Source organism: Bemisia tabaci, chromosome 10 (genome assembly GCF_918797505.1).
Source record: "Bemisia tabaci chromosome 10, PGI_BMITA_v3".
Classification (NCBI taxonomy): domain Eukaryota; kingdom Metazoa; phylum Arthropoda; class Insecta; order Hemiptera; family Aleyrodidae; genus Bemisia; species Bemisia tabaci.
The window spans coordinates 4,090,592-4,118,052 of NC_092802.1; the positions used below are offsets into that span (position 1 = coordinate 4,090,592).

At 41.0% G+C, this 27,461-nt stretch overlaps 1 protein-coding gene, 1 long non-coding RNA gene and 3 other non-coding genes across 8 annotated transcripts in view; 3 read left to right on the forward strand and 2 right to left on the reverse strand.

Moving 5' to 3' along the window:
- Window positions 1–1,428: 1,428 nt before the first annotated feature.
- Window positions 1,429–11,141, reverse strand: LOC109041888 (uncharacterized). Of its 3 annotated transcripts, XR_011900658.1 has the most exons (4): window positions 9,145–9,516; window positions 8,637–8,744; window positions 4,529–4,642; window positions 1,429–1,938 (listed from the first exon to the last, which is right to left on the reverse strand). It is a non-coding gene; the product is annotated as an uncharacterized lncRNA (long non-coding RNA). The 3 variants fall into 3 exon arrangements; XR_011900659.1 differs by lacking the exons at window positions 8,637–8,744; window positions 9,145–9,516 and adding an exon at window positions 11,038–11,141; XR_011900657.1 differs by lacking the exon at window positions 8,637–8,744.
- On the forward strand, window positions 8,815–8,887 carry TRNAK-CUU (transfer RNA lysine (anticodon CUU)). Its single transcript has one exon. It is a non-coding gene; the product is annotated as a tRNA-Lys (tRNA).
- A 6,912-nt stretch (window positions 11,142–18,053) lies between the features above and the next one.
- On the reverse strand, window positions 18,054–18,126 carry TRNAK-CUU (transfer RNA lysine (anticodon CUU)). The gene has a single exon. It is a non-coding gene; the product is annotated as a tRNA-Lys (tRNA).
- A 416-nt stretch (window positions 18,127–18,542) lies between these two features.
- On the forward strand, window positions 18,543–18,615 carry TRNAK-CUU (transfer RNA lysine (anticodon CUU)). The gene has a single exon. It is a non-coding gene; the product is annotated as a tRNA-Lys (tRNA).
- Window positions 18,616–23,214: 4,599 nt separating this feature from the next.
- Window positions 23,215–27,461, forward strand: part of LOC109041894 (putative fatty acyl-CoA reductase CG5065) — a 39,322-nt gene continuing 35,075 nt past the window's right edge. For both annotated transcript variants that reach the window (XM_019058395.2, XM_019058396.2), the window contains exon 1: window positions 23,215–23,442. The gene's annotated coding sequence lies outside the window, so the exon portion shown is untranslated. The remainder of the gene's footprint in view (window positions 23,443–27,461) is intronic.

Below are 27,461 nucleotides of genomic sequence, written 5' to 3' on the forward strand. Positions count from 1 at the left end.
CTTCTTTGTCCATAGCTCTGTCTATCAATTTCAATAATCAGCGCGCTGGTGTCCCTTTGACGAGCCGAAGAATGCCGCATCACTCATGAGCGAAGCATGGAGACAAACAACTAGGACGAAGCACTGAGAGTTTACGCCTTCCGCCATCGCGCCTTCAATTTTGCACATGCAACACGGACATCCATCAAGTACGAATAGTTGTATGTCTGCGCCGTCATCAACGCGAGTCCTATCCCTTGCTCTGTTACCATTTTATCGTTTTCGTTTACCCTATTTGTAGTGATTGTGCAAAGGCTACGTGAGCAGCACAGCCAAAGGTAGGAGGGATGCACTCCGGTCTCTTTTTTCAACTTTTCTCTGGAATAGGAGCGACACTTTACTGGCACCATATGATATGAATTTTTGACTTGTTCTCGTGGAAAACATTATCAGCCCTCAAAAGGATAAAAGGGTTAAAGAAAATCCAAGATTTTCGAAGCAAAACAGGAAAGAATAAACGGATATTTTTTTTTCTTCAGCGCTTCTCTAAAAAAAATCTTCATTCGAGGGATGTTTTTTCCTGTCTGTTTTTTTTAAATTTCATGCCCTTAAGGCAACTTCCTATATATCCTTTAAAACTTGTATAACAAAGAAGGGCTGTGGCTATTTTGAACTGAAAAACGACGTATCTCGATTCTGGTGTTTCCAAATTTTCTGATTCTATTTCATTTTATTTGAGGGCAACAAACCAACATAATTTCTTAGAACTTACTCCGGACATTCTTCAGGTATTGAAAAAGTTCCAGGCATTGCCTAGTTTTTTAATGAAAAGATAAGCATAAAAGAACGTCTGCAATGACGCAAATCGAACCGGACATATGTGCAATAGCCACTCTATAGTTGGACTACGTTTTGGTCATTTTGCAATCAGAAACTATAATTTCTGGCTCATGCGTAAAAAACACTTGTGTGCATAGGGAATTGATGGTACTTAAATGGTTTCTCAATCGTAGAAATTGTAGTGTTTAATTGCAAAATGTAGTCCAGTTCTTATTCTGGCTCCCCGCGTCCGGGTGGTTCAGTGCTTTGTGATACATCGATTGATCTATCATTTAAACTTATGGAAAAGTATCGATAAGCAGGATGTTCGCAACGAACACCTTAATAATCAATTCTTTGCCATGGCCTCAAATGGGAAAATATTAATAACTGATAATCCACGGCTCGACTTATCTCTCGACTGAGGTGGCCCCGAGGAGACTGTTAAACAATTGGACGTATTTCTGCCAAACAGAACTATGTGCATTAAGACATGAGCCTTGAGACCCAAGAGAACATATGCATAACAGGGCTCACGTCACAATCACAATGCACATAGTTCCGTTTGGCAGAAATGCGTCCAATTAATAATGATGGATTAAAAATGAGGTAAAGCAGCGATATTTTAAACAAACCGTATTTATTTTAAATTCGCAATATAAACCACACAAAAAGAAGCTTTGGTATATATTGACCATGACTTTGGTTGTTTTAGCTCAATGTTCAAACATACAGAACACGATTTTTAAGGCGTTGGTCATGGAATCAGCGTCAAGTTGAAAGTCGTACGGATTTTTCCTCACGATCCTTCCACAACCATCCTCTAAGTTCTGCTATCCCTTTAAATGTATATTTACATCATTCTAGTCACATTTTATTATTCTTTTACCCCCTATGTACCTGCAGTGGCAGTGGGACTACTCATCATGTTGGTGACGACTCTAGTGCATGCTGACGTAGACGGGCAACTAGAACATACTTCCATCATGTCTGCAGAGTTCATACAGGCAGATGACTTAGCTGCGGCACTCAAAGAAATGAACCCCACTGCGGCGAAGAGGACGAGAAAAGCTATTTTGATTACCTTCATTCTGTGTAAGGGGTATGCTCTTCTTTCCACGGCGAAAAATGTTGAGAAAACTAAAAATAACAGACGTTGAAAGATTAGACAATATCGCACAGAAAATCTCCGAGCGTGTCTGCTACCCTGGTAGAAATGGACCACTTGACAAGGTACGAATAGAAGCATTTTGATACACTTCTCTTGACCAGACTTTCACGTAGAACTAGATTCTTGCATCAAAAATTACGGAAATCAACTCCTAAATAAGATATCAATGTTTTTATTTTACATTCGTCAAGGGAAATTTGAATTGCGCGGTCACTATTAACTCAATACTCTACGTGGGTCGAATGCTTCACTTTGTACCTTGTCTGGTCGTCCATTGGCAATAGGAGTTGCGTTTCGAAATACCATAGGAATTCTTATTGCCGAATATAGAAGGCGATAGAAAATCAAATGGCTGGCTGCAGAAAGCGAAGAGAAACATACAGCCAGGCCATACGAAGCGATAAGAAATTATATAGCCAGGCTATGGTTCCTATCGCCGGGCTATGCAGTTTATCGCCATCGGCTATAAAAGGCTATAAGAAATTGTATAGCCGGCCATTTAGAAAATCTTACAGCCAGCTGTAGGTCTATAGTATTTTGGAACACAGATCCTACTGCCAATTTTTACCAGGGTATACTTACACACAATGTTGCTCCTCTTGCGTAAGGGTGTGTCTCAATTTTCGTGCGAGCACTGTTCTTCTTAAACTTCTTGAAACTTGCTTTCCGGGGCTCAAGTGGAAATAGAGATACGACCCTACGTCAGAGGGGTGACGACAAGGGATACACCTAATTGCGTAGACTTTCTATGGATAAAATTATAGTACACTGACTGCTCAGTCCAAATGCTGCTCCTGACAAATCAGGGACTGCTCCAACTCCTGAAGGATACGTGTTCAGGGGAGTTCCGTAGTTTCAAAAGGTCACCTGGGTGCCTCCCTTAGAAAATTTCCAAAAATCTGAGTCGTCTCAGGAGCAATCAGATCGAGTTTATCAGAAAAGAACCTACCCACATTTTCGAAAAAATTAAGCTAAGTTTTCAAGTTCAACTAACCGTATATTTTCTCTCGCCAAAAGCTGAAAGTTGAAAAACAGAAATTACTTTGTGAAAAGAGGAGTTAAAGTTTATTTTCTACATTGAGGAATGAAGCTTCAAACCTCTTTTCCTCAGTTTCAACTTGATGTGGGTCGGTTCCTTTGGGATAAACTCGGTCCAATTTTGAGCTGTCCTCACCAACAAATATATTGAATTAAAATTTCTAAAATTGGACGTATTTCTATCAAACGGACCTAAGCGCCATAGAGTGAGGAAGGTAGAGGGGGCTTGGATTGGCGGCGGAATCGGGCGTCCGGCTTATTCCGTCCTATACTCGCAATGCTTTTCCATGGCGCTTAGGTCCGTTTGACAGAACGCGCTATCCGGGATTCTAAATTCCTCAAAAGGAACTCAAATTGGCGCTTAGTTCCGTTTGATAGAAATACGTCCAATTGAAAATATGCCACCCAATTATTACGCAAAATCATTCACATTTCTCCGGGTCTACACTGATGGAGTGCGTCAGATCGTGGGGAAGTCAAAAATGACAGCGCAATTGACTTTAGACTGAACAGCTTGTCTGATATATCATGGTCATGATGCAGCATGACGGAGGAAGAGCTGCTGAGGAAGACAGTGGCGTGGCGTGCTTTGCGATTTATCGAATGATCTGCCATTTAAACCTATGGAAAAGGATCGATAAATAGGGTGTTCGCAGCGACCACCTTAATAATCGATTCTTTACCATAGGTTTAAATGGCATAACAATCGATATATCGCAATTCACGCCACGCCACTGGATGCTTCATTGATTCCTCCTGGGAGGAGACGAGGGAACATCCAGTGAAAAGATGGCGATAGGGGGTTTTAAATTAAATGAGGGAGTGCCAAGTTCCGGAAGGGTTGTCGGAAGACTGGTTACTGCGGTGGCTTGGCTTTTCAAGGCCCAGAGAGCGCTGTGAAAGCGGTTTCTACTTATGGATTAACATTTTTTGAAGGGACCAAGTAGATTCTGGGAGGAGGGGAAACCTCTCCCCCGTGTCCAAACTAGTTCCGCCCGTGCAGGTTTCATGTAAAAAATTGAATCGCCCCATTAAATTTGGTAATGGTCGATGTGGCTAGATTCCTTTCTGCTTAACGCGGTCTAATTGGACTGCATTTTGCAATTTGGAGCTATAGATTCTGGCCTGGTTTAAAAACAACGTATGTGCCATTGGTTTCCATATGCACATAAGTCTTTTTTCAGATGAGCCAGAATCTATAGTTCCAAATTGCAAAATGCAGTCCAATTGATACTCTAACTTTAGTCTTTCAAGAGGCAGTTTTTTACTCGGATGCAAGTTCAGTTCGTTGCTCGTTTCAAACACTGTGTAAAATTTTCGTGATAAAAACGAAAATATTCCAGTGAATACAGCGATTTTTTTGCAGCTTTGAGAGGAGCACATGAACTGATGTCGGTTTTTGTGAAAAAAATTGATAAATCATTTCGAACCTGAAAAACATGAAATACGGAGGATCGATGTGAAAGCAAAATTTTTGGCTAATTTTCACAGTATTTAAAAGTAGTGGATTCAAAAACTTACTTGAGAACTCGACGATCAGGAGCAGTCTCTACTGACGAGATCGCAATTTTGCATCCGATTTATTCGCTGCAAAGCGTGTCACTAAAGTTTTCCTTCCTTTTGTTCCCTCTTTATCTGAAAGTTTGGTAAATTTTTGGGAGGGGGGGAAGGAGAGTGAGGAAAAATAATACAAATAAATTATCATACTATACAACAAAAAATTAGGAAAAAGCCATGACACACATTTGAGTATGTTACGTAACTCCAAAATTGCGCTTAATTATTACGATTATATTAAGTATGGAATTGTGGGGGGGGGGGGGGGGGGTTGCCTGGCTGGCAACAAACTTCCGGCCGCAGTTCTTATGAAAACGTTTTGTCTCGCTTACACTGTACTATCTCGTCTTGATGTATTGTCTCATTCAGGAGGGTACGTTTATGAGTACTATTAATCGCGTTTTTCTGACCTCAAAGACTGATGTGACTCCCAAAAGTTTTCGAGTGAGGAAGATAAACACAAGACGTCTCGCCCAGTTTTTCGAGCATTATCAACCGGACAAAAATATATTTTAAAAAAAAAAAACCAAAGTTAAAATATGTATCTCGTGACAAATTGGGCACAGAATATTGTAGGGAGTTGCTCCTCCCTGGTAAAAACTGGCGATAAGAGCTGCGTTTCAAAATACCATAGGAATTCTTATATCCGGCTAAAAAAGGCTACAGAAAATCATATAGCTGGCTGTAGAATGCGGAGAAAATCATACGGCCGGGCTATACGATGCGATAAAAAATTATACAGCCGGGCTATAGTTCCTATCGCCGGGCTTTACACTTTACCGCCTGGCTGTTGCTTTTTCGCCATCGATTATAAAAGGCTATAAGAAGTTGTGTAGAAATTCGTGTGCTTTGGAAATCATTAAGTTTGATACGGAACCACCTTAATATTTACAAAACCCACATTATATTTTCCTTTAATACATATTTTTTTTCATCAATTAAAATGAGAATAATCCATACAGGATGTGCAAACATTTCAAAATCATGAGTTGAATAACACTGACTCCGCCTGATTAAATATTAGAGCCTAATACAAAGCGGAGCGGCGACGCACTGGCGCCTACAAACCTAAAAGGGATACTTCACGAATGCGTGAAGTATCCCTGTTAGGTTTGTAGGCGCCAATGCGTGTTTCGCGCTGGCTGCCCGCCTGCCACGGCGCTTGAAGCAACTATTTCACACCAGAGGTATTGCACAGTATCATACGAAACTGAAGGCGCTCTAATATATCAGTAATGGCAGACATCCATCAAAAGTACGGAGCTTTCCTCGCAAAATAAATCAAGATACTACGGCTCAAAAAGAGAGTAGTGGTCCAAAAACTCACCAAGTCCTAGTATCCGTAATTAGTGAAGTTTAGCATACACTTTATCGCCTGGCTGTGAGTTGCTTAATCGCCATCGGCTATAAAATGCTATAAGAAATTGTGTAGCCGGCTATAGAAGCTATTGGAAATCTTACAGCCGGCCGTAGGTCTATGGTATTTTGGAACACAGATTCTACTGCCAATTTTTACCAGGGCTCTGATCTCATTCAAAGGGCTTGGAAGGCAAGGCGCATAAGTACAGTTTTTGGAAAAATTGAGATATTAATGATTTCAAGTACGACTAGTCATAATGCATATTTTGCATAAAATTCGCTCCCAAATTCCAATTTTAAAGCATCAAATAGTCAGTTTAAACATTCTTTCCGCCATGAGGAGCCATGTAATCTCAAAACTTCAAACACATATTTCTCGAGCAAAAACTGCACTTACGCGCTTTGTCCTCCAAGCCCCTTATTTCTTCTTTCCTTTATAACATTTTTCTCAAAATACCATGATAAACTTGCAAGCTATCTACCAGCAAACTAAATAACGTATTACCTACGAAACTTTTAAACTACATTTTTATCGACTTTTCAAGCCAGAGCAACGTTGAGGTAAGGTTATATTTTATCAAAAGTTCGACCAGAGACGATATCTTCGCTCATGAAATCAATCCTTTCACTGCTCAAGTCGATCTTTTTTACTCGGTAACTTTGATTATTCTGTATCGAATGTGATAACCTTTTTCAACTGGCCCCTTGATAAAAACTGCAGCAAATAGCTAGGTTTTACACCCGGAACAAAAAAGCCACTGCAAAATTACGAACGTAGAATTGCCCTAAAGAAGAAATATAGAACAAAGCTGTAGATTTTTAATTAAACGATGTTTTCAAGTAAGGACTGATCTGATCCCCCATCTCCTCAATTTTCCAGAAAATAACGAGAAAAGATTAAAATATACCTAAAAAAATTAAGAAATTTTTTAAAGATGTTTCGATGAATAATGGGCAAAAAGAGGAGGCAAAGAGCCATGCACAAAAAGGGCCAAAAACGGCCCATTTTTGGGCCCTCGAAATTGGGGTCGAAGTGAGGTTTTTTTTCATCCTTAGGGTGACCCTTTACACATACTAAAATTTCAGATTGAGTATACGCACCGTTTTCGAGTTATGGGGGGGGCAAAGTCCCCGATTTTCACCCATTTTTGCAGGTGTTTTAATGTCGAACTCTGGCTGTTACGAAGTACCAGATCTAGATATTGAAGCGCGGTTTGCGGTGATTTGTTCAGCTATTCCTGTAGTATTTTTCCACATCTTTCACAAAGCCCCAAATGGTTTTTCGGGGGGCGGGGAGGGGGGCTTTATTCATACTATCATGACCGTTAGCGCATCTTACTGACTTTACTTTGTTCTCTTCGCTCCACGCCGCGGTCACGATGGTATTTTCTGTTGGGGATTTTTCTTCTTCTTCACATTTTACCAATTTTCATGTCCTCCCCCTCTTTTCCCCTTTTTACCCCCTCCCCCGCAATCCAAACACTTCCTCTCAAGTGCTTTTTCCTGTGAGGCAGATGACGGGGTCATATGTGGGGGATTATTTTTCTTTCTTCACGATTGATAAACTTTGACCCAACTTACTTCGCCCTTACAGGGCCCTCCTTACCCCTGTATTATCCCCCCCCCCCTGCCCGCTCCACTTTACTTGAAGTATTTTGCTTCCTCCGCAGCAGAAATGACAAAGTTTCTGGCAAATAATGTTTTACTTATGTTTAGGTACTGAAATACTGAATACAGGGGAGCCACCCCCTACTCTTCTCCATTATTCCCCCTCTTCTTCCTCTTCCCCTTCCCCTCTTGTTTGTCCCTCTTTTGCCTCGTTCTCTTTACTTTTCACTTTTCTTCTACTTTTTACTACTTTTTTGTAGGAGTAATATGGTCACGCGAAGAGAAAGTGGAAGAGAATGTACCTAGGAAAGAATAAGTCAAACATAGCAGTGGAAAGAGAAACGTGAAAAATATGAATAAGAAACAATTCTTCACAGGAAAAATCGTCATTTCTGCTGCGGAGGGAGCAAAATACTTCAAGTAAAGTGGAGCGGGCAGGGGGGGGGGATAATACAGGGGTAAGGAGGGCCCTGTAAGGGCGAAGTAAGTTGGGTCAAAGTTTATCAATCGTGAAGAAAGAAAAATAATCCCCCACATATGACCCCGTCATCTGCCTCACAGGAAAAAGCACTTGAGAGGAAGTGTTTGGATTGCGGGGGAGGGGGTAAAAAGGGGAAAAGAGGGGGAGGACATGAAAATTGGTAAAATGTGAAGAAGAAGAAAAATCCCCAACAGAAAATACCATCGTGACCGCGGCGTGGAGCGAAGAGAACAAAGTAAAGTCAGTAAGATGCGCTAACGGTCATGATAGTATGAATAAAGCCCCCCTCCCCGCCCCCCGAAAAACCATTTGGGGCTTTGTGAAAGATGTGGAAAAATACTACAGGAATAGCTGAACAAATCACCGCAAACCGCGCTTCAATATCTAGATCTGGTACTTCGTAACAGCCAGAGTTCGACATTAAAACACCTGCAAAAATGGGTGAAAATCGGGGACTTTGCCCCCCCATAACTCGAAAACGGTGCGTATACTCAATCTGAAATTTTAGTATGTGTAAAGGGTCACCCTAAGGATGAAAAAAAACCTCACTTCGACCCCAATTTCGGGGGCCCAAAAATGGGCCACTTTGTGCATGGCTCTTTATAAATTTTGAGTCAATTTTACCTCTGCGTATTTTTTCTGACAACCATGATTCCAAAAATGTCACTTGAAGATCGACACTTCCTGCTTGACATCGTCTAATTTTTCTTGTCTAGCGAGTACTTTTCATACCTGAGAAAAGACAGTTTTGGCACATATACCAAAGTCAAATCCAAGCGTTACCAGCCTTAATAACGCAGTAGCCCGGCTAGCTCAGTCGGTAGAGCACGAGACTCTTAATCTCGGGGTCGTGGGTTCGAGCCCCACGTTGTGCGCTTGATTTTTGTGAAGAATAACACGAAAAAAAATACCATAATGCGTTCATTCTCATAAATGTGCAGTCAGTGGTACAATCCATACCCCTCGTTTTAATTTTCTTGAACGTCATTTTTAAGACTTTTTTGTATGTATTTAAAAAATATACGAATAGCCCCTTACGGGGCTACTAACTACATATTTTTTAACCGTATACTTAAAACCAAAAATCAACTAAGGCTAATTTTTATATTTTTAACAATAAATGCATTCATACCTATTCTGGCTGGACTGAATTTTTGAGACTTCGAGTTAAATTTTTTTGATGCCTTCCATAGAAGTTGTTTTTCGTGCGTTGTTGGAGATCATGAGTTAATGCTGATAGAAAACCCTATAATTTTTTTGTATATCTACGACACGCTAGAGTACCTCTGTTAATTCATTGCAAATATTAGCATGCGCTTCATAGTGAGTGCAAGAAACGATTCAATTGACGAGGATGCGTCGTCGTTCATCATCATGGATAAAATACGCTTCCTCAGTGAATTCTTAGATAGAAACCTTTCTCCAATTTCCACCAGTCCTTAGAAGAAAATTGGGCTCCAAGCGTAGCGATACTTGAAGCAGCTTCTCTGTGTAGTGAAGGTTTGAATATACTTCCCCGGAACAACCAGCCCCCCCCCCCCCCCCCCCACACACACACACACCATTACTTAACGTGCCTGGAGACTTGCCATCTCTAGAGAATCTATATAGAGATAGTATGGACATGTCGGTCATTTTAAGGGTAGGTCAAGGAGCTTTTAGGGCCTAACAGAGCAGCCAACCTATGATTTCAAATCATCCACAGAGGTTACTTATTACAGCTTTTACGACCAGTCGTTTACACAGTACATATTTATCTTACTTTTTGCATAAATTTACTCAATTTTGCGAAAGAACGTTCATTTATGAACATTCCTGGCCATTTTGGTTTGATATTGGAATCTGAAGATTGGCAGTGACATTATTTTTGTGTTAGAGGGTTAGCTGCCCTTTTGGGCCCTAAGAGCTCCACATTGCGACATGTCCGTAGTTTCCCCACTTAGGAACCTAGACTATCTCAGTTTTTAATTGAAAACGGAATGCTAAATCGCAGTTGTAACCAACCGCAAATAATGCCACAACGCACCGCACCAGACTCGGAAAACTCTTAGCCCCCCCCCCCCCCCCCCCTATTGTACAACTATGCCGTCACCGGGCAGTGTGGGGCAACTCTGGCGAACACTCAAACTGCAAGCGAAAATTGCGAGCAAAAATCGGCGTGTCGGCGATTTCGCGAAAACCGTGAACCTTCGCGAACTCAGGAGGGGGCCCGTTTGGACCCAGCCTGAGGCCCCACTCGGAAAAAGACGGGGGGGGGGGGGAGTGTCTCTAATTTGCAACAGTGTGACGTGATGCTGATTGTCGTGCTGCGCGGCGCGCGGTTGCCCCTCAGACGAAATCGAAGATGTTATAAGAATATTCACATCAGAATAGTGTGCCCATTTAGGGAGAGCACGAACTTGTCGAAATGCAGCGCTTTTAGGGCCCAAAAGAGTAGAGTACCTATATTGAGAGAGTATGGCCACTGGGCCCCATGGAGAGGCTTAGGACCCAAAAATGGCGGTGCTTTGTTTTGGTTTTTGAGGATGGGAGGGGGGTCATTGCCAACTTTTGACGGTTATCACCAACCGCACTTGCTGCCAACCTCACTACATCTAAGATAATTTTTCTCAAAAATTGCACACGATTAGCCTTGAAAATATGCAAAGATATCGCAATAGTGCATTTGAGTAAATTTCTCGTTACGATAAGCAAAGAAAACTCCATTTTGGGTCATTTTGCATTACCTTAATTTATGGCGTCCACCATTTTTGGGTCCTAAGGGCTCCATTTAGCCTTAAGATGGCGGAGCCAATCAGAGGTGGTAACCCCAGTGGCCATACTCTCTCAATATAGGTACTCTACAAAAGAGCAGCCACTGACACAAAAAACGTCACTGCCAATCTTCAGGTTCCAATATCAAACCAAGATGGCCAAGAATGTTCATAGGTAAGTGTTCTTTCGCCAACACGAGCTTTATGCAAAAACCAAGTCAAATACGTGTTTTACAAACGAAGGGTCGCACCAAATGTGAAAATAAACCAACCTGGATAATTTGAGTTCATGTTGGCTGCCCATTCGGGCCCTAAAAGCTCCATCACCGAACCTCAAAATTATCGACATGCCTGTACTCTCTCCACATAGGTACTTTAGATCGGAACTCAGTCGCTGACCCGTAGAGGATGTGGAGTCAATGGACGTGCTGGGAGATAAAAATGGTATTGACTCCAGTCTCCAGACCTCAAATGATGTAATTTTCTCAGAGAAAGAGAAAAAGAGAGAGAATCGAAGTACGTAAGACTAGACGCAACCCTCATTTCTAGAGTAAAATAGCAGAACACAATTTAATTTTCATTAATATATTTACCGGACTTTATCGTGCTATAGTTTCGCCATTGCACCTAGGAGATCATATATTGATAGTTAAACTGAGGGAATGCGTATCTCGGTTTGCGGCGCAAAGTGGATCGAGTCAATCAGAGAGGTCGGACATGAAATTTTTAATTAAAACTGCTAATTTTGATGTTTATTTCGTCACAATTTCAACTTCAAGGGATACTTACATGAGAAAATTTCACGAGAAAACCAATGAAATTACTATTAGAACCTCGAAATTGTGTATACACGGAGTTATATGCGTTTAAAGTTTCCAAATAGTGTCCGACCTCACCCACTGACTCGATCCATAGTGAGGCGTCGCAGACTCCCTGCCGAACGTTATTATATACTTGGGAAACTATCGGCATTTTTTGAAAACTTCGGTGATTTTTAATCTCTTAGTGATGAATATTCTATGAACATTTCAAGCCATAAAGTTGGTCGGGTCTCCTTCTAAAAATTAAAGCACGAGCGGTGATTTTGAAACGCTGCAACTGAGATACGCATTTTTGCAGTTTCACCGTCCATACGTGTATTTAGGCTTGTGATGTTAAAGATTTTCTGTAGCATTTCCCTTTTTCGATAGACATGAATGGTCATCGCTTTTGTTCAACGTTCCGTACGATTTATCCGGATTGATCTTTGAAAATGGCGCACTCAACGTCAAGATTAGATTTCGTGAAGGAGAGAAAATTCAAGCAAAGGACGACACATTATTGTAAGTTAAAGGAAACTTTACATAATGTGCTCAAAAGAGAGAAACCAAACACGCAATTTGGCCTGGAACGGCGCGACTTAGAGAGAAATGATGACGAGGACTTGAGATGAAAAGGAGAAGCTCTCGGCGCGCTGGTCGGCATGTGACACATATTAGCGCCTACAAGACTGCAAGAATACTTCACGCATTACATCAAACACACTGCGGTCACTGCAGTCAGCGTGAAACGGATAGCGCCTACAAGAATGCATGAATACTTCACGCATTGCGCCAAAGACAGTGCGGTCAGCGTGAAACGCTTAGCGCCTACAAGACTGTCGGAATACTTCACGCATTGCGCCAAACACAGTGCAGACTGCGCGGCGCGACGCGGCGCGGCAGCGGAAGGTAAAATCATTGAACTACATTTATGTTTGTTCTTTTATAATCTTTTCGTTCATTTCTTATGAATGGAAGGCCTTGTCCACACAGAGATAGGTTTACGGAACTTAACTTTCGCGCAAAGTTCCGTGAAGTTTTGCTAGTAGTGGTGACAGGGCTTTCCCAAAAAATGTGTCCAACACCAGTAAACGCGTCTTCTGCATCCTTCCCCCGCTGGCACGTTCACTTGATGGTTTTTATTGATGTCTCAAAACGAATGAGAAGATGGCGGCCAAATCCAGGCGGCCCATGGCCATGGCCCCCGGTAATAACCACCCGTTTCAACCAGTGACTTTACTTTAAATTTGCGCTAAATTCACCGCAAACTGTATCAAAATCAACACAAAATTTGTGTTGGTTTGTGTTTCACTTGCTGCATTAACAAAAATTAACACAAGAACACAAATATTTTCATCAGTGTAATGAGTCTCTCGTGGGTTGCTGTTAGTTAGTCTATTACCTATCTCCTGTGTCTATCGCAACCACCCACTTCCACCAAAAGAATCCCTCCATATACCCTCTGTCCTTTTTGTCTGCAGCTTTGTCTATCAATTTAATAATCGGCTCGCTGGAGGAAACCACTCCAAAACCTTGCCTTACTTGTCCATCGCTGCATCAATCAATTTTAATAATCAGCTCACAACCCGGGCTGATTGTTGAAATTGGTAGATAAAGCGATAGACGAAGAAGACAAAAAGTAATGGAGGGATATTGGTGGAAGCGGGTGGTTAAAATGGACAAAGGAGGTGTGTAATAGACGAACAAACGGCAACCCACGAGAGACCCTATAGTCAGTCCATCATTTCCTCCCATAGTCTTTAAAAACCACCCTTCTCGACCAATAAGATCGCTCAATACTCCCTATGTCAGGATTGCCACAGAACTTAAAAACTGAATTTTCCTGGCATTTCCCTAATTTCCCTGACACATTTTGGTAAAATTCCCTGACAGTTACAGGTATATCAGACGGTTCAAAAGACATAATGTTAAATAGTTTTCATGCAAAATTTGTTGTTTGAAACGTTTAACCCATTCTAGGGAGCAAATGAATCAGTGAGAATGAAAACACACCAACTCGGTACCTCGAAAATGCTCACTTTTCACTTAGGACAGACAATTTTCATGAAGGTCATTTCAGTTGCCGTATGTGTTCCAACTTGGACATTTAAAGTTTCCTTAAGTACCTGCTTTCAGGTACCAAAAACCTTTTTCTTAGACTAGCTTCTTCACCTAATATGCAGTTTTGCGTGTGTCTTGATTATTTTCATTTTTTCCGAGTTGGTGTGTTTTCGTTCTCACTGATTCAAATGGACCGCGTTTAACAGAAAGGAACCAAGGCACATCAGCTATTGCCAAATTTAACTAGGCAATTTAATTTTTTACGAGGAAACGTTTGTGCGGATTCTGTAGAAAATTTTAAGGAATTTGCTTCGCACTAGGGAGAAAATTTCCTGAAATTTGCATGAAAATCTGCACAACCGTTTTCATGTTAAAAATTAAATCGCCCAGTTAAATTTGGCAATAGCTGATGCGGCTTGGTTCCTTTCTGTTTAATGCGGTCCAAATAAGGGTGGCTGAACTGTTTTTCCCTGACACTTTCGTCATTTTTCCTGACGTTCCCAGGTTTTCCCTGACCTTTTAAAATTCCCTGACATTTCCCGGTTTTCCCTGACAGTGGCAACCCCGCTATGTCTTCTCCGTCCATCGCTTTGTCTATCAACTCCAATAATCAGCTCACAGCCGGATTAGTGCGGAAGTCGAAAGCCCCGCCTCCGATCCTAAAATCCGACAACACCCGTTGGGCGACGGCGGCGTTTCTCTTTCACCTAATTGCACTGGCGCAAGCGGCGCGACTACAAGGCTGGCGCTGAGCGGAGCGAATGTCCGCCTTCCGCCACGGCGCAGCGCCACCAGCGTTGCCGAACCGGTTGCGTCGGGCGTCGGGGCCCCCGCGGATTTCGGGGCACCACCTGGGCACCCGGGGATCGTCGCGACGCGGAGCGGTGTGACTGTAACCGTTGTTGCCCGCTCGGTCAACGGGTTACGTGCGTCGCCGTGGACAACAGAAACCGGTGCCGCGCCGGGGCCTCGGATGAAAGTGACAGTAACGGCCGGAGTGCGCTCTGGCTTTGCAACTGGTTCGGCATCCGACGATTGGATCGCGGGTATCAAAGCGATAAACTTGCTGAACCCGTACGCTGAAAAGAGTTCGATCTTACCAGCCAAGCGCTCACTGGAAAAAAAAAAACACATTGGATCTAGAGTCCAGACTCTTTAAAACATCGACAAGAAAACAGTTCTCTTGATTCAATCAGAATCTAGCTTAAATGAAGAACCAAGCCTCTTAATTTGAGCGGATTTCGTTTTGATTCACGCAAAAATCCGGTTGAATCAAGAGTATTTTTTCTTGTCAATGTTTTCAAGAGTCTGGACTCTAGATCCAATGTGTTTTTTTTTTTTTTTTTTTTGTTTGTTTTTATTTTTCCAGTGCTCGGTGTTTCATATTGAACTCGATTTGTCAAACCAAATGTTCAATATAGGCGGATCCAGATACTTCAAATGAGGTGGTAAGAGGGATGTCCGCGTGCCTCCTCCAGAAAACGTTCAAATTTTTGAAGCATCTAATATACAGTTTGAGTCAATTTTGTCGTGAGTAATTACCAAGTGTAAGCTTTTTCCCTTCTTCTTTCTTCTCTTTTCCTTCCTCCTTTATTTCGGGTGTACCCGTTCCCCCTCCCCTTGGATCCGCCTATGATGTTCCATTCATGAAATCGAACGCTTCAATTGAATCCGCAGCTAATGGCAAAATCCAGTCAAAGGTATGTAACTTTAAATCTTAGGAGCCGAAACTTCGCATCGATCGAATGGGTAGCTAGACACTTTGTCCAGTTTTTTTTACCCGATACCTAATCTGGCCAACACATTTAATCCAAGTTATGCTTTGACTGCGTTGCTCACGTAGCCCCTTAAGCACCGATACAAATAAGACAAGCGGAGCCAACACAACATGGAAATATAGTGATAGAAAGGACTCGCTGTGATGACGGCGCAGAGATACAACTATTCGTGCTTGATGGATGTCCGTGGTGTATCTGCAGAATTGAAGGCGCGATGCGTGAACTCGCTCTATGCTGCCAATGAGGTGTCGCTTAGATTCGGGAGAAGGTAAAAAACAAGGCCCGATTACATCTCTTGTCTTCGACTGTTTTGCTAACGTAGCTCTTGAAGCACCGCTACAAATAAGACAAATGGAACCATCACAACATGGAAATGGAGCAAGGAAAAGGACACGCGCTGATGACGGCGCAGAGATACAACTATTCGTGCTTGATGGATGTCCGTGTGGTATCTGCAAAATTGAAGACGCTATGGCGTAAGACAGGAGCTCGCAAATTCTCGCTCTAGACTGCAATGAAGTGTCGCTTTGGTTCGGGAGAGAAGTTTCGAAAAACCAGACCCAAAAACTTCTCGTTTATCTTCCCCTGTGTAGATATTTGATTTTTTTCTCTTTCTTCAATTAAATGCCTCATTCTTTTTACAGATACTTCGGTAGAGTTTGTAGCAAAAAACGTGATTTTTTCGCTAACCAATTGATGATATATAACTTGACGCAAAAAGACCGCCTTGTATTCTCCACGTCCCAAAATATGTTAGGAAACATCACGACAGGGGGTGGGGGTTTGGTTCAATCGCTCAAACTGGATAACGTGTTTTCAAATGAAGCCATTTCTGCAAAAAAATATCAATTGAAAATGCGTTCTAAGGAAGAGATATCGATAGTCATCAAAGTTGGTCAGGTCTTGAATTATATGCTCCGTAACTGTCTGTATTCAATAATAGAGTGCATACGATCTTGGCAAAGTTTTTGCTATTTATTGACGTCATCAGTAAAAACTAGCTGCCGCTTAGTATTACATCTCAGTTGGTTATAAATTGCAAATGACGGACCTGCATTTTTTTTTTTTTTTTTTTTTTTTGCAAACTCTTTTTTATGTGTCTGGAAATCGATCGAACAAAAAAATTGAAAACAAAGTAGCAACTAAAATATCATTGTGAGTGATAACAGATTTTATCTATAATATACGTATATGGAAGAGGCAATGTCACTTAGAAACCGAACTCGTTAATAAAAGAAGGCGTTAATTGTTCGTTAATGGTCAATATCAATTGAATTTATAGTGCACATAATTTTTCAGGAATCTTAAAATTCGTGTCAGTTTTATTGATCAAGTCATTTTCTGAATTACCTATTCTCCAAGTTATTGACCCATTAATCTCTAATTCATTGTTCATTATCCCTACGCATTTACGTAGGTATCAGATTCTCGACACAATGTTCATTACCGGGTGAAATAAATCTTCACTTATTGTTAGTACCTATCACCTCCACGCCAGTAAAATCACGGCCAAAATTTGCGAATCACCGCAAAAAACTCCACATACTTCAACACCGAATCGTCAAAACCACTGCTTGGAGACAGAGGCAATTAATTAGCACATTTTTTGCGATGTTTGGCGTGCGTCTCACAAAAAAGAAAAAAAAACAATAACAACAAATTCGCATAACCACTGTTCGGCCGATGTACAACATTAACAGTCGGTTTATAGTTAAAATTTATCGATGCGCGACATATCTAATTGAGTAATTAACCGGTATAAGATTCGCGGGGGAGCCATACTGTGGTCGTAAGTCGTAAAAATTTTAAACGCTCAGCGATCCAAAGGAAAAAAACGGTCGAACCCGACCTGCCTCAACCTGAGCGTGACCGGATGAACTTCAGTCGGGCGCCGTTTGAAATTCTTGGCGCGCTTTCGTTATTTGGCGCGAATTTTCGGCACGCATCCGTCGTTCTCATCTAGCTCCTCCGCGATGTTCATCTGTGACGTCATTGGTGCGCGAATCTTTCCGCGTTGTGTGTTTGTGCGTTAATTGTACCGCAGTACCGCAGAGTGGCACAGGAAAAAAATGGCTCCATGAAAGAGAGGAATTCCCGAACAATTTCAGTGTACCTATTGATACCGATGGTCGATTGGTATAGGCGGTTTCACACACTTTGAACGGGGTCGCAAGGAGGTCCGGAGGGGTCCCCCGGTATATTTTCGAAAAAATTAAGTATCGGATGGCAGTTTGCGTCAATTCCGTCATGAATAGTTACCAATTTTAAGCAACCTTCCCTCCTCCTTCCTCCATTCCCGCCTTCTTTTGTTCTTCCCTTTTTCCCCCTCCTTTGTTTCGGACGAACGGGAGGGTGGAGTGTACGCCCCCTTCGTCCCCCCCTGGTTCCACCTATGCCAACTAAAAACGATACTTTTTACATCTCAAGATTTTGAATGATTATCTCTGGCGTATACATTCCTTCATAAATCTGATTTTTGGTTTTTTCAAAACGATTCACCCAATTGTTAAAATTTAGTATATGTCGTTCTCAGAATAGGCTGCGCCAAAGCTGAGGGTTCATTATGACAGTGAGTTACTCTCCTATCAAGCGATTGTGTGTTGACAATGAGTGTAAATTGGGACCTTTTTTTCCTGAGTAAAATTCTGCCGCCCAACGTGGGGCTCGAACCCACGACCCCGAGATTAAGAGTCTCGTGCTCTACCGACTGAGCTAGCCGGGCTGATAGTAACATGAGTTGATCAATATCATTATAAAGATCAGTAATAATATGTCACAGCAATTGTATTTATGAGACTGTTATTTAGTCAAATCTTATGTGTGAAAATCTGACGTATACCTCAGCGTAATATGACGTTAGGAAATTTTTGAGAAAAAAATGTACTAAAATCCAGAATTAACCAATTAACGATCCACTACCACGTTTTCTCTTTATTGTTAAAACACTCTTGTGACTCCTCTTTAATTCACTTCCTCTTGCTTCAACCTCTTATCTCAAATATAAATGCAGAATAATGCATTTTAACTCTTTGCGCCTTTACTATATCACATAGTCAGAGAGACACTAATTAGACAATCAAAAGACATTATTACTAATCTTCTCTCAAATCTTTATCGACCAGTGGAAGACAATAAGTAGCCCGGCTAGCTCAGTCGGTAGAGCACGAGACTCTTAATCTCGGGGTCGTGGGTTCGAGCCCCACGTTGGGCGCTTGAATTTTGCTTAAAAAATATTTCCCCGCACTAGTAAGAATTTAATCACCTCTTACAATCAGAAACTTGCCATGAATGACTTTCTTTAACTCATTTAAAGCTTTGAGCTATGCAAAAGCTTTTTCAAAACGTACTCCAAAAAAATATTCACAAAAAAACCTTGCAGCGGTCATTTTTACTCTCATTTTCCGATCGATTCCGGACGAAAAATAACGGCAAGCGAAATTGTCTCCTCCAAAGCTTTTTTAATTCCAGTTTTTGAAATATCAAATAAATTTAAGAGTTAGAAAATAGAAAAAGATGATGAAGATGATAAGATGAAGAAGACGAGTACTTGATCTATCGTCTACGGCATTATCATTTCTCCCGCTAAAAGCTAAGGCGATGAGAAATGGTGCGGCGGACTCGGACGTGGGTGCTTGAAAAGCTGGAACGCCTTCAATTTTTGCGTATGCAACACGGACATCCCTCAAGCTCGAATAGTTGCATCTAAGAATCGACATTAAGAAAGCCGTTGCGCCTGACTTCATCGTATGAAGAACATGTCACTTGTAGTGCAGGAATAGTTGAACTACGGCGTTGACCTGAAGGAGGCAGGAACATATTCGTTTTTGTTGCAGATACGACACACGTTGGCCCAAATCAGATAACTTTCGTTGGCTTGTAAGTTCCAACCACCGAGATATGAAATATGACCAACGCAATGATCCATTGGTGAGGAGAAACCTTTGTTAGTATTAATGAATGGATGAATGTGCTTATTTACCATATTTTCTAAGGGTAAATTTCTGAGTTAAAATTGATCGTAGATACTTGGCGTTTGGTCATAGACGTTTGGAATTTGCTGGTCTGAGAGGCCCTAGCATCAATACACGATTCAGGACATAAGGAACTTATACGTTGTCAGTTTATGCATGAATCGTCCTCTATGAAGGTACGCTGAAAAGAGAAAAAGTTTAGACCCTCTAGATTAGCTTTGAATTATAAACGTTCTTTTGAGATATTATTGAAAAAGTGTATGTGTAGGTTTGCTGTTCATAATCTGAATTAAATTTTGAAGCTCTAGGCCCAACAGCTGTGATCCCTCGCCAATTATAATTATTTGATTTTTTAAACTTTCATGAACACATTCAGATTAATTTTATGCAATCAATTTTTATATACATAGAATAAATTCAGCCGGAAATTTTTATAAGATATCGTGTAACAAATCAATTATTTCTGGTCAACAACCTTTGACAGCAGGTCATATGAGCTCCCAAAAAGTTTACATATCTTATTAGATAAGGAAATCAATTAATGTGTGTAATTAAAATGTGGCCAATATGAGAGTATTTCCAACCACACCCTTCCATTTTTCTCTTACTACAGAGTCGCTGATATTCCTTGTATTACTTCAATGTCTTGATGGTTTTTTCTTTTTTTTATCATTTTCTCTGTGTGCATTTATTTAATATTGATAAATAGTTGAATGACCTGACTTTTTTTGCAAATAGAGGTTCATTCATCTTTTATTCAGCTGTGCCTTAGGCAGAAGATTATTTGAGATCTTTTGAACTCTATATCTTTATTTCGATATAAACTGGTTCATCTATAAAATTGAAATATCGCCCCCCGCCACTGACACAAGGGCGTATCTCGATTTCAATGCGGGCCCCGGGCCCTGCCGTCCATATAGCTCCATGCTTTTGGGGGCCCATCTCAAAAAAGAGTTATGCTCTTACATCAGAAGAGGGACTATATGAGCCTAATATTAGCATTTTCTAAAATAATGTTTATCTCTTTTAGCTTACTGTACAGAGTAAGGTTTAGGAAGGGAAGAGTGGCGCCGTTCACTTTTACTCACTGGAATTTTAACTTTTATGTGAAAAATTTACCTTTAGGCTCGTTTTGCAGTTGGTTAAATTTAAAAATCGAATGACCTGACGTCTGCCTCAAAAAGGGACATCACCAAAATTTTGAGTCTCGGTCCTGCCCAGGGCCGGATTTACCTACATACTTGCCGCCCGTATTTTTCCGCCCTCTTCTCATTTGTTTTGAAACATCAATAGATCGTATTCGACAGTGGTTCGATGTATCGTTTGGTTCAAAACAATAGAACATAAACTCAAACAAAAATTTTAGGATTTAATTTGGAAAAGCTGAAAATGAGTAAATTCCTAACAATTTCACTTTTCATTGCCAGCGAGTAAAAATTCAATCACATAAGACCCGTTACCTCAGATTTCTAAATTGACTTTTGAGGCTGTGGTTACATATTGAACCAATCGATATCAGTATAATCTCACCCGTGTGATCCGTCGATTACGATCTATAAAAACCATCAAGTGACGTGCGGTGGGGAGGGGTGTATGAGACGCGTTTACTCGTGTTGGGTACATTTTTTGTGAAAGCCCTGTCAACACTAACAAAATTTCAGTTCCGTAAACCCATCCCTGTTTGGACAAGGCCTTCCATTTATAAAAAACGAACGAAAAAATTATGAAAGAACAAACACAAATGTGGTTAAAATTTTTAACTTCCACCGCCGCGCCGACCGCACTGTGTTGGCGCAATGCGTGAAGTATTCATGCAGTCTTGCAGGCGCTATGCGTTTCCAGCCGACTGCTGCTGACCGCAGTGTGTTTGACGCAATGCGTGAAGTATTCATGCAGTCTTGTAGGCGCTATGCGTTTCATGCTGACCGCGCCGCGCCGCTCCGTTCCAGGTCAAATTGCGTGTTTGGTTTCTCTCTTAACTCGACTAATTGAAGGTGTTGTCTCTTGTATCACCGAGAGACGACAAAATTAGAAATTACTATACTTTTACTCTGAGGAAATGAGAGATTTTGTCGTCTTTTCTCGTTTGTAATTTATTTTCTGAATCCGATTTTTTTCTCTCTTTTTTTGATACCTACATTCAAAAAGATTGCAAAATTTGCCGCCCCCTACATTTTGCCGCCATGGGCCGCGGCCCAAGTGGCCACCCCCTTAATCCGGCCCTGGTCCTGCCAGGGTTAATGTCAATCCTGCGAGGGTAGGGCTGGTTCCCATGGGGGTGTACTGCGGACTGGCTCCAAATTTTTTAAAGGGCGAACCCCATCAAAAAAAAGTAATAAATAAATAAATAAAAATTAGGAGCCTCTCCTGATGAGAGGAAAGAGGTGAATGTTAAGAGGCTTCGAGAGGCTTTGCGAGATTTTATAAAAATTCCTGAATGGGGCCCCTGCGAGGTCCATCTTGCCAAAGTTTACGGGGCACTCGCCCCCTAGACCCCCCCCCCCCCAGCAGGCAGTCCGCTCCTACTTAAAATCTAGGTGATGCCGTTCGAAGACCCATCCCTGAGGTCTGATCATCGAAACTGAGTCGGCACAAGACAAGACTTGGCCCTATCATCAGCATGCAATATATCGCATTCCATGTCTTATCGGGCTCCTTTAGACTATAAATTTAGAATTTTAGAATTTTAGCTCCATTTTTTCAGAATAATCATCCCGCTGATGGAATCGTTTTTTCATTGTGTCCCTCCCGATCGAGAATTTGCGGATGTCTGAACTTAGATGAATCCCGTGTTTAAGTGGAAACTAGTGAGAGAACTGAACACGAGGATACCCTTGATTCATAAACTGAACAATTACTGGAGGAGATGTGAGAGAAGGATTTAATCCGCGCTATGTGTTTAAATGGGAGATGTCACCAGATGACGTCACTTGGCGGAGTTTTCTCACTTTGAAGTCTATTTTTATACAATTGCCCATTTTAGAAAAAAAATTAAAACAATAATGGTAATTCAGCTTCTTAATCACTCTCAGAAAAAGTAATAAAAAATGTGCATGCAAATCCTCCATTACCCCCTGAGCAGAGATTTTTTGCGGAACAATTGCTGACATTTCACCGAAAGGTGAAACTCCATTTCACATAAAATTTCAAAGATGTTTTGAAGCTCCGTATGCCACCCTCAACAATGATCTGAGGATTTGATGTGAGACTTCGCAGTTTGAGTCATGGTCCCCCTCCCCCCTTAATCAAAATTCAGAGTTTACTATTTCTATGCGTTTCATGGCATTACAGAATTTTTACATCCATTAGATTTTTGTCCATTGATTTTTTGTCCATTCCAGAATTTTAAAAAAATTTAGACATAATTTGAGGAGTAGCATCTAACAACATTAAGAATATAAAGGAAACCTTAATGCTGTACATTTTTCTAACCAAAAAAATGTAAAACATTTTTTAACCAAATAACTAAACATTTTTTTAACCAATAAAATTTAAAACATTTTTTTGTACAGGATCAAGGTTTCCCTTTTATTTTTTTAAAAAAAATCATGAAATTTCGACAAATTCCATACAATGGCACGTTTTTTTTGCATTTCTACAGCCCTACCCATTGGAGGGTATGGTCTCTGGTCCCTCGGACCCAAACGCGCACCAAGCTGGCAACGCAGGGGTCAAGCGACTGCGCGGTCGCGATGAGGACCTCGCATGCATAACACGCGCGCTCGCTCGCTCGCAACGCGCTCGAGGATCCAACACGCCGCCGCTCGCCCCACCGGGGGGGGGGGGGGGGGTGTCGGGTCGGAGAATCGGGGATCCAGATTCGTATCGCGACCAGCAGCAACCAGCGTCCCACGATCAGTCTTGCCATCAGTCCGCCGAGTTTCACCGCCGAAACAACCCGCGCCGCGCCGCCGATCATGAAAGCGTGCTGAACGAAAATTGACTTTTTCGAATTTCGACACTCCTCCATCCCCGCGATATTTCGGTCGCCCTGAGTGAAGTGCAGTGTCAAGTGCTGTGATTTGTGCCTTGTGTGGTTTTGTGTCCGGTTTCCCAGGAATAAAAAGGTTTGTACCCGCATCGAGTCATTAGAATAATGCTTCATTATTACCACTCCGATTCAGGCTACCTTTATGGTGCACAGAAAAATGAATTTTGAAATCGAAAGAGTTTTTTTAAAAAAGCAAACAAACTTGGGAACAATTGGTTCTTAGTACCAATAAAAAATGATCCTAGGAATAAAAAGGTTTGTGACCACATAGAATCATCAGAATAAAGCTTCATTATTACCATAACAAACGGTGAGACATCTTCGGTTCGTTTGGGATACCACACTTTTTGGTACAGATGACTGAAGTTGTTGGTCTAGGAGCCTATACTTCGATTTAAGTTGCCAACATTTTCTGTACCCAGAAAAATGAGTTTTGAAATCTAATGAAGGTTTTTTTAAAAAGAAAACAAATTGAAAGAGAAACTCTAAAACCAAAAAATACGCAACGGGTCAAAAAAAAAAAAAAAAAAAAAAAAAAAGAATAATGTATTTATCTATTTTGATCACGATACTTTGGCAGTATAGTTGAAAATACAGCAAAAATTTTCCTTCAATTCAGAAAAAATAATCTTTTGTCGATGTTTTTGAAAAAAAAAACTTTGTTTCAATAGAAAGGAAACTATTTTCATTGTAGTTTCTAATTGGCAATTGCTTCGTATTCATGGGAAAGTTTATTTTTTCGGCATCGGGGGTTAATTTGAAATAACTCAGAACGCAGCTGTGTCTAAAATGAATATAATCAAAATATTATAGATCCACGAACTTTTTTTTATTTTTCTGATAAGAGAGACGTGCCTCCATTAATTCTCTCGATTCTTTCCCCACTACTTACGAGTGAATTGCTGAACTATCAATTAGTCTTAATTTCATTAACGAAGAAAAGATTATCGATTTACATTCATTTTGTCGAGAAAGATTGCAAATAACTTTTAACATCTATTTACGTTAAATATAGAATGCAATTTTTGTCAGTTAAAATTATGTATATTAAAATTCGGTTGCGAAGTAAAGCATTTATCTCGAGTATCTAATTTTTTTTTAAAAAAAATTAAAAGATTGTAATAATCACGATTCCATGTTTGTTTTCGGTCAGTGCTTTCATAATATTACCTTATGCGAATTTAAAAGAACGGATGCATGCGAGTATAATATACGCTGGCGAGGCGCAAGGGGCAAAAACCCATACATAAATTTTGATGTACACTTAAATTACAAAAATGTTACATAAAAGTCATGTAAAATCATAAAAGTAATAACGTCTGAGGCGCAAAGCGCTTCGGAGGGTTGCTCCATAAGCCATTAGGTGGCTTAGCCTCCTAGTTTAGGATAATTTTACTAGGCTGGTACAAATTTTACCGTACTTTTTCTATTGTTTAGTAAAAAGAATAGATGGATTAATAGATGATAAAAATTAGTGACGTAAATTCGTTACAAATTACGGTTTAAGGTGGCGATCGCTGCAGGTGATTCAATCTCGTTATTTCTCAACGTCAAAATCAACATAAAAAGGTGATTTTGAAGCAACAAAATGCTTATGCGGGTTTTCGATACCGCGATGATGACGCAACGCAACGGAGGATGCGGTGCCAAATGTTGCTTCCCGTCGAAGCGCGACCGCCGCGAACCGTATAAACACTCGACAAATTGTTTTTACATTTTTTTTTTTTTAATTTCTCGACGATATAGATGCGAGGAGTTGGAAAAAGTGCACCTGTGGCATTGTGTAAGAATGTGATTTGGGGCGGGAACTTCCGGAGGTTATTGATCCACTGATGCCCAAAGAATCGCTGTATGCATTTTTTTAGAAACTTCAACACATCAAACTCAAAAATATCACAGTAGGATCTCAACTATCTACGCTTCTGTTATCCGCGATTTGGATTACCGCGGTCGATATAACCGGTGTTGCTTTATTAAGATGATAATCCATGTCCCAACTTTATCAGACAGTTCTTCTACAAATAATGCGTCCGTACATTGCTTAACATTTAAAATAGTATGTCTATACTTGTCTAAAAAATACACTATTTCCTACCATGAGACAATGTGTTTCCGTGTTTTATTTCAAATACAGTGCTTGCGATTATGCACTTTTTCCAGCCGCGTTGTGTATTTTCAGATTATCCGCGATTTCTGGATATTCGCGGTGCCTCCGTCCGAATCATCGCGAATAAGTGAGTCTCCGGAGCACTTTTCACCTGATCTCGCCGAAAAATTAATTGCTTACAATTTCGAAGATAAAAGATATGTCTTACACTTATTTAGCAAAATTCCTCACATTTCTTGGCAGGGACCAAGTAGATTCCTACGAGAGCACCCCTTCCCCCCACCTTGTCTCAGGTGTAAATTCACCTGAAGACCCGAATTTTACCCGTGTTTACTTTCATTCCCGGTCACATTCATCACTATTTACTGTTTATCAGAGATTCAATATGGACGCATGTGTCTGGTTCGCCGTCACTTCAGCTCAACTTGGAAACAGTTCGGGTTTTGAAGATATTTTACCCAATTCTAAGTCGAATTAAGTCTTCTTAGGAGCAATTTTCAGCTGATCTCAGCGGAAAATACATTTCTTACAATTTCTTAAATGAAACATAGGCCTTGCTTACTTATATAACAAAATCTCTTACATTTTTTAGGAGGTACCGAGGAGATTCCTGAGGGAGCTAGCCCCCCCCCCCCCTCATCTGAGATGTACATTTACCTGAAGACCTGCATTTTAGCGGTAGTTTACTTTCATTCACGGCCACGCTCACTGTTTACTGTTTATCAGCGATTCAATATGAACGCATGGGTCCAGATTGCCGTCAATTAAGCTCAACTTGGAAACAGTTCGGGTCTTGAAGATTATTTACGCAATTCCAAGTCGAATTTGGAGGTTATGTTGACCGAACTTGGGGCCGGCGGCGGGCAACAAAACTCGGAGAGTCCGTTTTCGGCGGCGGCGCTTGGCGAGCGCGCGAATCGGTGCGTGAACCGTGTCAACAGCATCTCACTTCCGCATGGTCCGTTTGTGTCACCGCACTCACCGCGGGCGGGCCGCGCGGCCGCCGCACAGTGGAATAAATCTGTGTGCTTTGCGATTTATCGATTGATCTGCCATTTAAACCTATGGAAAAGGATCGATAGATAGAGCGTTCGAACGAACACCTTAAAAATCGATTCTTTACGCTAGCTTCAAAAGGGGAAATATCGAAATCGATCACTCACGCCTCGCCACTAGAAAAGTCAGACCAGCATGTATCTTCGTTAGTACAAAACGTAGAAGTTTGAAAATAGTTCTATTGGTTTTCTCGTAAGATCCCCTTCAGGAAATACCCCTTAAAAGGACGGATATCGATAAGGGCCATTTTTGGGCTCACTGTGAATTTCCTCAACCTAACGATTTTTTGCTCATTGAAGGTCTATATCTTACGGAATGCAATGCATTGGTAATTCTGGGTCTCTTTGCGGTAGAATCAAATATGGTCTGAGGTTGCACGTAATTAATTTTCACTACTATACCCATTATACCTATAGGACATATAGACTTCAAGAAACTGAAGATGTTAATGGTAAAATTTAAGTCAACGAAAAACGCACAAGTTCTCCTTCATATTTGTGGATATGCAATTTTATCCACTTGAAGGTCAATGTAGTTGTATCACACATTTCGCCTGATCTAACTTACCGAAAAACTAATTTGTAAACCCTGCGTTTAAGTCTCCGAGTCAGCCAGAAAGTAACCACGTTTTCCTTCTTTTTGTGGATATGCGATTTTACCTACCTGGAAGTCGAAGTAGTTGTGTCACTTGTTTCACCCCGCGTAATTTTTCTACTTTGCATTAAGTCTCTGAGTCTCTGTGAAAATTACCTGACGCTTTTTTTCTACCTCAACGGGAGCGATCCTGCGTGAAGTTTAAACTTTTATTTAACGTTTGAGATGAAAACATGGGTTAAATACAGATCTAAAGGCCACTTTTGAAGGAAAATGCGAATTTTACGGACTTTTGGTTGAAAGCAAACCAATCGGCATTTTTCAACAAAATTGGGTCT